Raw genomic sequence first — 11,738 nt, 5'->3', positions numbered from 1 at the left:
TGTTCCTTACCAATGTACTTTTACGATTTATAAAAAAACTTTGCCCTTTTTCTAAAAAAATCTTTTAAGCCAGCCATACCTCATTATGTGCACATGTATGTATAGAGTGCAGGAGAGTGGGGGAGTAAAAGCCAGCTGTGACTTTTAAATTGAACGATTGTGTGTTTGTGAGAGTCCAGAGGTTAGATCAGACGGATAAAAACAGTCCTTGGTTTGATTTCTAAATGCTGTGAAATGTTCAATGGTGTTAAATAGAGATGTAGGGAAATGGGCGGATGTTATGAACATTATCAGTGCCAGATCTAAATAACTACCAGATAACACTCTCTCAACATATTAAAAATAAATTAAAAACAGCTGAGCTAGAGAATAGATTGATCATAAGAGGTTAGAATGTACATATACTGTATTAATATGAAGTCATTTTCCATATTGTTTCCAGCTGGATTTTAATGTTGCATTGCATTGCGGGGACATTAAAGGACAGGCTCTTAAGGCACTAAAATTAATGGATAAATAATTTGGTGGAAAATAATGTTTTAATAGTACACTATATATAAAGCCAGATTGATTATTTTAGAACTATTTTGTCACATGGCTATTCATATAAATGTGTGCAATGTGAGACGTACAAAACAATGCAATAAAAAAACCCCGAAAGACGCCTATTTGTCATTATAACAAAAGCAGCTTCATTTATATGAAGCTATAATTAAAGCTATGCGCTTTGTGATGGTAAAGCTGCTTTTTAAAAGACGTTTTTTCACAATGACTAGAAAAAAATACTCTTTAACAAACATGTACAAAACAGAAAAGTGCTTCGCAGTGATATCTAAAGTAGCTAGGTAAAGAGGTTATAGCTGTACTTTATTGTCAATAAAAAAGTTATTGACCACTCAGCATCAAGGACCAGCAACATTAATTGAATTTAAATAGTTTATTCCTTACTATACGTTGTTATACGCATTATACAGCTTTAACCAGTGAAAATAGGTAAAATCCTGTTTTTAACCTAATATACGGTTTTTAACCTCTGAGCACATTCACACTAACACACTGAGTCCGTTTACTGATGTATGTGGTTATTTGTGTGCCATAAATATGACATCGTTAAGAAAAGCAGCAAGGAAATTCATTAACTTATGCAAATGATCTTAATTGCAATTATCTTCAAATCTTGATAAGCGAGAGGAGGGGTTAGTGAATCTCAAAAAATAAAATAAAAACTCCCTTGGCCATTTAAGGAGCTCTTTGCATTCAACCCAATCATGCGTCAACTGTGCATTTCTAATTAGTTTGACATATTCAAAAGCCAATTAACGGTTTCTCAAATCAGAGCTCCACCACACAGCTTTGCCAACTTGTAAAGGAAGGAGAAAACTTTATTTTTAAGTGCACTGATTTCGAGAAGCCCTTGTCTCCTTCGTCAATTCACTAATTAATCCAATTAACACATGCAAATTGGTGTAATTACATTGTTTCCTCACCTCGTGTTGTGTGAAGATGAAGAAACAGCAGAACAGATGAAGAAGGGATATCTTTTTATCTGATTGCGAGAGAGGCCGTAGACATCTGTGCAGCACCACCAACCATCAAATTGTGGTAGTAGGCCAGTACTGCTATTCAAGGTCACGGAAAACTAAGAAAAAATGTATCAGTAGAAATAGAAGCCACAAAATGAAGTTTACATTTGATTCTGTGAACATTTAATGTGATGCAGATCCATTTTTTTTAATGAATAAACAAACCATTTCGTGCTGTCGTTGGTGGAGATCTGGGGCCTCGTGTATTAAAGTTTGGTTAGATTTTATCCATAATATTTGCCTGTATAATAACATACACACATTGCAATGCCCTTTTTGCAATATAGTTGATAATTATAAAATGGTCTCCTCTTCGCATCATGCCTAACGCGCCTTAGCTGTTATAAAATGCACTGTGACCCACTGCTTCTTGGGGCTTATTGCTTTAATAAACCGTACTATGGTGTGACAGCAAGAAAACTATTTTATATTATTAATATGTATAAAATAAAATGGCATAAGCACAAGACTTATCTTCATTGTTTTTTTTCAACACATTTGCTGTCACACTATAGGAAACATGAGCAGTTATTTGGCAACTACCCATATATAAATTTGAGCTGTGCAGCTAGTTGACAGTAACTAACTGTAGATTTACATTTATCTAATTTATTGGCAACAGTTCAAAGATAAATTAACATTAAACATTAACAAGTCTTTATCTTTACAGAAAAAAAATATAAAATAACGGCCTCATGCAAAGCGTTCTGGGAACCAGAAATCTTCATCAACCTCTTTCTGTTTTTTTATTTATATTGATTCCCAGAATGCTTTGTATGAGGCTATTATTTTATATTTTTTTCTTTAAAGATAAAGACTTTAAATTATAAAGAACTTTAATGTTCATTTATCTTTGAACAAACGGTTGCCAGTAAATTACATAAATGTAAATCTATTGTAAGTTACTGGCAAACTGCTGCCAGTTAGACTGTTTTTTTAACAGAAACTTTTAACAGTATATATATATAGAGAGAGAGAGAGAGAGAGAGAGAGAGAGAGAGAGAGAGAGAAACGTGGAAAAAATCAGACTTATCAGCTCATTTTTGAGTGTATTTGGTTTCTAATACAGTATCTGTTGATTTTCAACCAAAACAAACCTTTTAAATTATTGTAAAATACATGTAAAGCAATCATTGTTGTTGTTTAAATATGAATATGAACTTTCTAGATATTCAAGATCTGCAAACACTGCATTTTTTTGTAATTTTGCCCCTTTTGTCCTGTTTTATCTTTTTGCAAGTATATGCAAAGAAAAACATATTTTTATTTGGAATTTGAGAGAAATGTTCACAGGTTGAAATAAAAAAAATCTACATTTTGTCGGTGCCAACAACCCTGTGGTTAGCATGCCGACGTATAGCGCCAGTACGCTCACGGCGACGCAAGATCGACTCCAGTCTCAGCGTCCTTTGCCGGTACCGCTCCCCTATCTCTGCCTAATGCTTTCCTGTCTGTTCTACGCTGTTCTTTCACAAAAAAAAACATAAAATATAACTTAAAAAATCTACATTTTACTTAAACGCCTACCGATTAATAGTGAATTGGATAAGATAAAAGGTTATAGTTATATACTGTATATATTCTGTTCTGTTTTTAAGTTGCCAGCATAATAAACTCCACAGCTGTTTGGCTGCAGTGGTAGGGAAACAATGGAGAAGAGTGCCAAACAGCATAATGCAAGCAAAAAGACAGAAAGAGACTGCCGCCAAACTCTGTACCTGAATAAATTCTGATCGTACAGTGTGTCTTTGTGGGTCCTGCATGGAAAATGCCTCAAGCCAGCTCCAGAACTAAATAATCTTTGTTTAAAGGGAAAAGTAAACACAGGAGAAGAGAAAAGGGAATGTTTGAGGTGTTATTGACTCAAATGAGAGACAGGTCAGTCCTCATTAGTGGTTCTCATTAGTGGATTTCATGGCCAAAGCTCTTACCACTTCACTCAGATCAGCCATAAACAACAGAACGCATCAGAACGAAAGTGTTTCTATTCACTGATCAAAATTGCGAGAGTGTCAGAAGACAATTTTGGTAGTCAGCTTAAAGGATTTATGTGATGATATCGTACCTCAGTGACACAAGAATCACCTCAAAGGAGACTGACATCCCATCGGCACAAATGAATATACTTTGTACAAGCATCATATACTGTAAGCATGTGATTTATCTGACCGTGGGATTTTGTCACAGCTAGTTGTAAGAGAGGAGAAGAGAATATAGGCTTGTTCGACTTGATGTGGTGCCGCAAAATCCGACATGCGGTTGACATCAAAGTACCGCGAGAGCGATTCGACAAACCATAAAAAGTTTGCTTTTGAATCGCTCTCGCGGTACTTTGATGTCATCCGGCTGTCGGATTTTGCGGCACCGCATCAAGTCGAACAAGCCTATGACAAAAATACTTTATGATGGGTTTGTGAAGGGGAGGGGTTTGGGGGTGGATGGGGGGAGGGATACCGGACAGCAATTCCATCCAATCAGAAGCCTCTGAATAATTAAACTGATCAGCTTAATTAGCTCAATTAAGTTGATTTGACCATGGAACATGGCCATATGGTGAGAAGAAACAAAAGAGGGGGGAACTAATTAAAAGTAAAATAATGAGGATTTTAATTAAGCAGTTCCCCAGACGTCAGCAAGCAGGGATCTGGAGTCATAATTAAAAAGTGCTGTGGCGCTGGCAACATTTTCTCCCCTCTGTTTTAATAACTGCGAGGGGCTCCATCCATCTAATTAAATCTGTAAATGAATTAGCAACATTGAGGGTCTTCGCGTCATTTTTTTAACAGCCCTCCTCCCACCTTCCCGAATATCTCCGTATGCTCCACGCTCGTATTTCAGTACCCACGATGTCTTCCTGCTAATGAAATGAATCATTATTGATACACTGTCACAAAGTTGTGGCAGGTGCTTACAGATTCTGAGAGAAATGTGTAGACTCACCTCAGTGGTAGTGCGTGAATGTGTGTGCGTTTTGGAACGTTTGTGCGACTGTTCCTCTTTCTTCTGCTTTCGTTTGCTTGTAATTACTGGGAGTGTGCTTTTTTATACAAAAATTTAAATGTTGTCATCATTTATTCACTCTCAAAACCTGTATATGACTCTTTCATTGGAACACTAAAATAGATATTTTGAATAATATCTCAGTGGTTTTGTGTCCATACAATGGAAGTCAATGGGGGCCAATGTTGTTTGCTTACCAGCGTTCTTCAAAATATAATGTACTCACCTCCATGTCATTTCAAACCTGCATGACTTTCAATCTTCAGCAGAACACAAAAGAATATATTTAGAAGAATGTTGTAAGTAACCAAACATTGGCGGTACTCGTTGATTTGCATGTGTCTATACAATAGAAGTGAATGGGTTCCGCCATTGTGCAGTTACAACATTCTTGAATAGAGCTTCTTTTTTGTTCTGCAGAAAGTCATACAGGTTTGGAATGACACGAAGGTGAGTAAATGATCACTGAATTAAAAATTTTTGGTGAACTATCACCTTACCAGACATTTCAGTTCCCTGTGTCATTGCATCTGGGCCCTCTGTCCAGACCCAATTCCTTCAGTTAATTGTGTGGGTTAGCATTCAATTTCTTCAAAGGCAGTTTGTCCTACAGAGCAGCAGGAGACCATGCTGTGGATTAATTGCTTTGGTTTTGATGCTCTATTCCCCTCTCTCGTGAGTACAGTGGAAGAATGTCGTGTGCTAGTTTACAACAATAGACCGACACCTGCTTGTATACATGTATACATGAACACTCACGAACAGCTCAACACATTCAGAGTTGCACAAAAGTTTTTCCTCAATTCCAGAGGCACAGCTGAACGTTTGAGTAACATTGTGAGCTTTTATAGGCAATGGACCTCATTATGAGATGTCTCATGAAACTTGATAGCGTGAAGCTCTTGGACGTTGGCTAACACTGGGTGGGATGATCTAATCTTCAAATTCTTCTAAGCTTCCAAATAACTCCTTAACAAGTATTTTATCATGCACTTCACAAAAATAGTCAAATTAGAAAGATGAATTGGGTATATGGAATGACATATGACCTTGTATATAGCACAGACAAGTAAAAACTTCCCAAGATTATGTTGTTGACAGACCCAACCTGTTTCACCAATATACACAAAATAAAAGTTGGAGTCAGTAAAACTGATCCCAGATCAGTTTTTAAAGAGAACTCCCACTCATATCTGGCTCCATGGCATGTTGAAGTGAGTTCTTGAACAGCTGGTCTGGGGTCAGCTTTAGAGGGGCCGCGGTGACCCTGGGAGCTAATTAAAGCAGATAAGAGCATTAATGAGCTCCGGGCTGATCAAAGGACCGCAGCTTGGCCTGGGTGGTGGGAGATGTAGAAGAGATTGGAGGGGAACTCTGTTTACCCCTGTCAGGGTCAGTAATTGGGAGGGGAGGTGCACAAGCTGTTCCTTTTGTGAGAGCCGAATACCTTTACTGTGGACTGTGAGCAGGCCACACTAGTAGCTTTACACATTGGATTGCATACCATCCTTCAGAACTGACTCTTCAGATCTTCTTCATTAAAACAAGACCATTTCCTGTACTGAATTTTTTTATCCTCAGCTATCGGTTTCAGAGGCAACAACATTAACAAACATTATGTGGCCCAAACTTTTAAGCTTAAACAAAGTTTTAATCTAATGTTATACCGTTACAATAAAATATTCGTATAAATGAATATTAACTTCAGGCCAAGCGCGTGCATCCAATGAAACGTCTATAAAAGATTTTTTGGGGAGAGGAATCAAAGTTTAACTTAAAGCTGTACTAAAAGCAGAATAATGAATTGAGAATATGTTTACAACAACGATGTAGTAAAAACAGCAACATTTTTCCTTAACATTTTTGAAAAGTTTCACATACACACCACAACCTGGTCAAAAAAGTCCATGTTCACAAGGATTCAAAAAGCGACTAAAAGCACTGTATTATGCATGCAAGGCCAGTAGTTGGCGACATTAGAGTATTAGAGTTTTGTTCTCCGTTTATTGTGGTTTTATTGTTATCTTAAATTAGCTTTTTTATATTTTTGTGTTAATTTTAGTTACCTTTTAGCAATTTAGTTATGTGCTTTATCGTTTTATTTTTATTTTTTGTGTTACTATATAAGATGAATTAATTTTTTTGTTTTATTTTTTATGTATTTTCAGTTGATCATTTTAGTTCCTCAACTTGATAGTTACATGTACTTAATAGTAGAGATGCACCAACACTAAATTTCTCTAATACAGATAGCCGATTATTCAGAATGATATCTGCCGATGCTGATAGTATGGTGATTCTATTAACTTGCATTAACCAAATTCTAAAGATTAAATGAATATTTTTTAACTTTCTGAATGTTATTAATTCATATAATGGCTATTGATATTGAAACTGTTGAAACTGTTGATGTTTTTTTTTTAACATTTTCTATACCCAGAGTAGAAATGAACTGCATTTTCCTGTCCTCTTTTGATTGACAGGATATATCGTCCCTGATCAACGGCTGTTTTTAAACTATTGTCTGATAGCCGCAAGTGTGAAAATGCTAATTTAAAATACCAGATATTTCAGACCGAGCAATGTGTGGAATTTTGCGTGTTTTTAATTAATGTATGCATTGTATATGTTGTGGTGTGCAACGAAACGGTGGCGATATCTTTTTCAGAAAATCATCATCAGAAACCCATTTTCAAATGTTAGCATTTTCTCGCCCCCAAAACACCATTGTCGTGTAAACAAACCGTCAAAACACATCAAATTTTTATAATGTTTTCGGGACAATGTAGTCGGTGTTGAGCTTGCGGTCACCAATAAATTATGTGTGTGTGGAGGGTGTGGTGCAGAGGAAGGCCACCTGTATTCACTACAGGGTGTGGGAATGTCCGACTCAGCCTGACCTTAGCGTGTCCCCTGCTGCTGGAGGAAAAACTCGTTATCTGAGAAATCCCTGCTAATTATGCCTGCTGCTTACAAACGTGCACGCACACACCTACGCAGCCGAGTGTGTGAGCCTTTCCCCTGCAAGCCATCGCTACAAAAGACACAGGATACCCGGGTAAGATTATGAGAATGTGAATTTTAATCACAAGCTACATTATGTTGCAGTCTTTCATTTAGAGTAAACTTGGTACTGTGTTAAGTAACCGAACGATATTAAAGTCGGTCTCTCTCTCTCTCTCTCTCTTTCAATCTCAGCGATGAAGGCTGTGAGCCAGCCCGTCTCTCAGTGGGACCGGGACGAACACAGGCCTTCATTAGCACTCCCTAATTAGGAACAGATGCAATTTACAGCACGGGGCCCACACCGAGCAGCACTCCTCTCTCCCCGCCTGTTTTTCTGCTTCCTCCCACTTTTCTATCTGCCTACTGAGCCATTTTTGTCCCCAGGCTTTGTCTCGTAGTATTTTTAGTTGTTTCAATACATTTACAATGAATTTGATGCCATATAATGATGATTCTCTCTGTGTTAAAGTTCTGGCTCCGTCTCTCTCACATCTCACACTTGCATAGTCGCACAGCCACATGTGTAATTAAAGACACTTCCAACTCCATTACAACATATTGGTCCAGCGCCATCCTCCCGATCGCGCTCTGTTTTTCTGTCTGTCTGTCTTGTGTTGATTTCCTCCATTCTGTAGCCAGAAAAGGCATTTGCTTGTAATGAATGGTTTCGTTCTCCGAGGACTAGAATTCGAACGAAACAGACTTCTGATTTAGCACCAAATCTTAGTCCTGACTCAGCTGTCTCTTAAAAAACGTCTGTGTATGAGTTTGTAATGAGTACCTCCACAGACATCCCTCTGGGAATTTTAAGGAAATTGCTGGGAATTTTTATCTGGGTATTTGAAAACAGCATGCATGCTGTTTAAGACAAGGCAGGAATTTCTACTGGATTTGCTAATTGCACTTTTAACATTGCATGTCGCTTAGCGCCGTACGTGCATTCATGAACTCACGCACAAGGCAGGTCCCTTTGCTACTCGCTATTTTCAGCTCAAAAACACATTCACTTCTTGATTTTCTATGACTGTAATAGAAAACTGGTCATTCATAGATTCTGCAGTGTGTTCGGTTCATGGGGCTGGTTTTGGGCATGGGATTCTGTGCTGGTACCGAAAAGGAATGCAACCTTTATGCTCTTCTGCCGGCTACAAACTTGATCCATATATCCATTTAGTCTGTTTTCCCTAAACTCTCACAGCAGCCTAGACATAATCTCCCTAATTACGCCTTTAAAGTCGACACAGAGTGTGAGAAGCCTAAGCCAAAGGCCCCTAATTAGACACCTAAAAATAAAGAGGGGACTTTACAGGCGACGTGGGCAGTTTGGGGAATGTTTTAATGAGAGAGGCCGGAGCTGACAATAGTGTTACAGTCATTTGCTGATTAAGACTGCTGACGCCCCTCCAGCCTCCTTGCCGTCCCACATATCTTCACTATACTCATCATCCAGAACAGTTGGCGAGGAAGACTTGTAAGACATCACACTTTGAAAATGTTCCATGAGAAAATCATACCCTCTCTTTCACATTTCTAAAGTGCTTCATGTAAACACATAGGCCTATCTATTTTAAGGAATGTGAACAGGGTCCAAAATGTTTTTGTGATTGAATCATTCGAACTGCATTTGTAGGACGTTGGACATTCATGCGACCACATCACATTTGTGGTGTAAATGCAGTTCTTATGTGTCCCAGATAACAGCATAGGACCACCTACTCATCTGTCCATCATCCCCTGACCTACAACAAGGCCTTTATTTGTCCTAGTTTAATGTGGCTTTAAAATAACTATTTGACCAAAAAAACTATATACACACAAACCAATGAGAGATTATCATACCAAGATGCCACCTATTATGGGATGGAAAGTCTTGATACCTGTAAAAACACTCTACCTTAAAGGGATACTCCACCCACAAATGAAAATTCTGTCAACAATTACTCAACCTCAAGTTGCTCCAAACCGGTATAAATTTCTTTGTTCTGTTGGAAAAATGTTAGCAACTGACAATTGTGGGACATCATTGAGTACCATGAAACGTCAGTTGCTAACATTCTTCCATATACTGTATATTCCTTTGTGTTCAACAGAACAAAGACATTTATACAGGTTTGAAACAACTTGAGGGTGAGTACAGTAAATGATGACAGAATTTTCATTTTTGGGTGAACTATCCCTTTAAATCCATAAAGAGATATGTTGCTATAACAAGATTCTGGGGGAAAGGACTGAAAGAGTCAAATCAAAGCACTGTGAAGTAACGTCACACAAAAAGGTCTCACCAGCTTCAAATCATTTACAAATTAATCAGTGTCCATGTGTTATGCTTTGCTCTTGATTAAAACATTTATGCGAATATATCCAGTCATCTGGTAATGATCAGTCTTTCTAGGTCTCATTTCCATCAGTTGCCTGCCAACCTACTCTGTACTCATTGATTTTTTAAAGTATGGCAATATAATAGAGGTGAGATGTCTGTTTACATTACCAGGGTCAATTATTTTATTTTTTGCTTTGCCTGGAAACAGAAATGCTTATAAAATATACTGATTATTTCCCCCAAAGTGGGTGAAACAAACTTATAAGGGCTGCTTCTCCCCTGTGTTTATTCTATGTGAAATCATATCATAATAACAAGGATGATTGTGACATACTCAGTGTTGTCGAAAAAACCCTCCAAATTTGATTTAAAGGTTACGTCAGTTTATTGAATTCACACTACTCAGAATTTACTTACTCTCGGTATGTCCCAAGGGACTTAATAAAAGCAGAAAGCAGATATCAGTAATACTAGTGCCGCTGTAATTGTAACATCTGTGCAGTAGCTATCGGGCGTGTTGTGTTATAAAGCACTGCATAGTCATGTAATGTGTTGTGATAGTTTGTCAGACATAAATTGGACTTGCCATGTAAAATCCTCCAGGGAGAATCCAGCTGGCTGACCAGATTGAAAATGCTTCTACGGTGTACCCAAATTTAAAATATCTAATGTTAGTTTCACCCGTGCCCCACTCCCAAACGGAAACTGTCAACACTACAGAAATAATGTCATCCATCTGGTAATGTACTGTTTAGACTCACCACCGAACACTTGAGTTCTCAGATCAGGTCAATTCCTGATCGTCCATTGAGAATTGGTTCATGATAACAAAATGGCTTGTTAAATGGTTGTTAAATTACACCACCACCAGCTGACAGACTTTATTTAAAAATTCACATTTAAAATGACACACACCTCTAACACAAGAGCTAGACCAACATTTAATAAGGTACCTACACTGATATTCCCAAGGGAACACTTTAGGTGCTTTGCACTTCTGTGTGGATCATCTAACACACACATACATGTATACACACATATTCACATACATTTGCACACACACTTTCACACATACCCCTTCACCACACATACACACGCACCCCCATGAGATCAGTAACAGGAAAATTGGTCTCTCTTTCTGGCCCACTTGGGATTGGCGGAACTGATTTGCATTGCAGGGACAATTAGCGCCACTCTCAATATAACCTCTGAAAATAACCTCTTCCTCATCATTTTCAGACCACTGGAACGACAACACACACACATACACACAGAAGTGTGTGGAGAGTCCCCCTTACCCTGGACAAGAATAACATGAAAGCCCAGTGTCCTCCATATAGTACCAAAACATGCGTGTGCCCCTGTAAAGCCCATCCGAGTCATTTACATGTAAGCATTTGGTCTTAATGCTTTTATCCAAAGTGCAATCAAGATCTACATTTGGAGCCTTTGTGCTGTTACAGGAAACAAAGCATAGGGCGCTTTTTTAAGCACTTGCACAGCATTCCTTACAGCAGATGAGCATTGATTACTAGAATCTTCCCTTTAACAACATTATCAACTGAGATGACATAATGACTCCCAAATGCGCCCTACAGTGGTTTTGGGTTTGCAGCAAACTATGCTGCCTTCACGTGCTCTCGGAAATTTGGTAATTCCCACTTCTGATGTCATGATTCCGAGCTGGTTGTGTTCAGGTGCTTTGTTGTCGGAAAGAATGTAGGACGCCAGATTCATGCTTGCGTGCGTCTTGGGAAAATGTTATATAATAGTTTTCAACCGTACTACAATATTGGTGAAATACATGCTATTTTCACAGTGTATAAAAC

This window comes from Triplophysa rosa, linkage group LG2, assembly GCF_024868665.1.
Source record: "Triplophysa rosa linkage group LG2, Trosa_1v2, whole genome shotgun sequence".
In the NCBI taxonomy this organism is placed as follows: Eukaryota; Metazoa; Chordata; class Actinopteri; order Cypriniformes; family Nemacheilidae; genus Triplophysa; species Triplophysa rosa.
Note: the sequence above shows the minus strand (reverse complement) of the source record.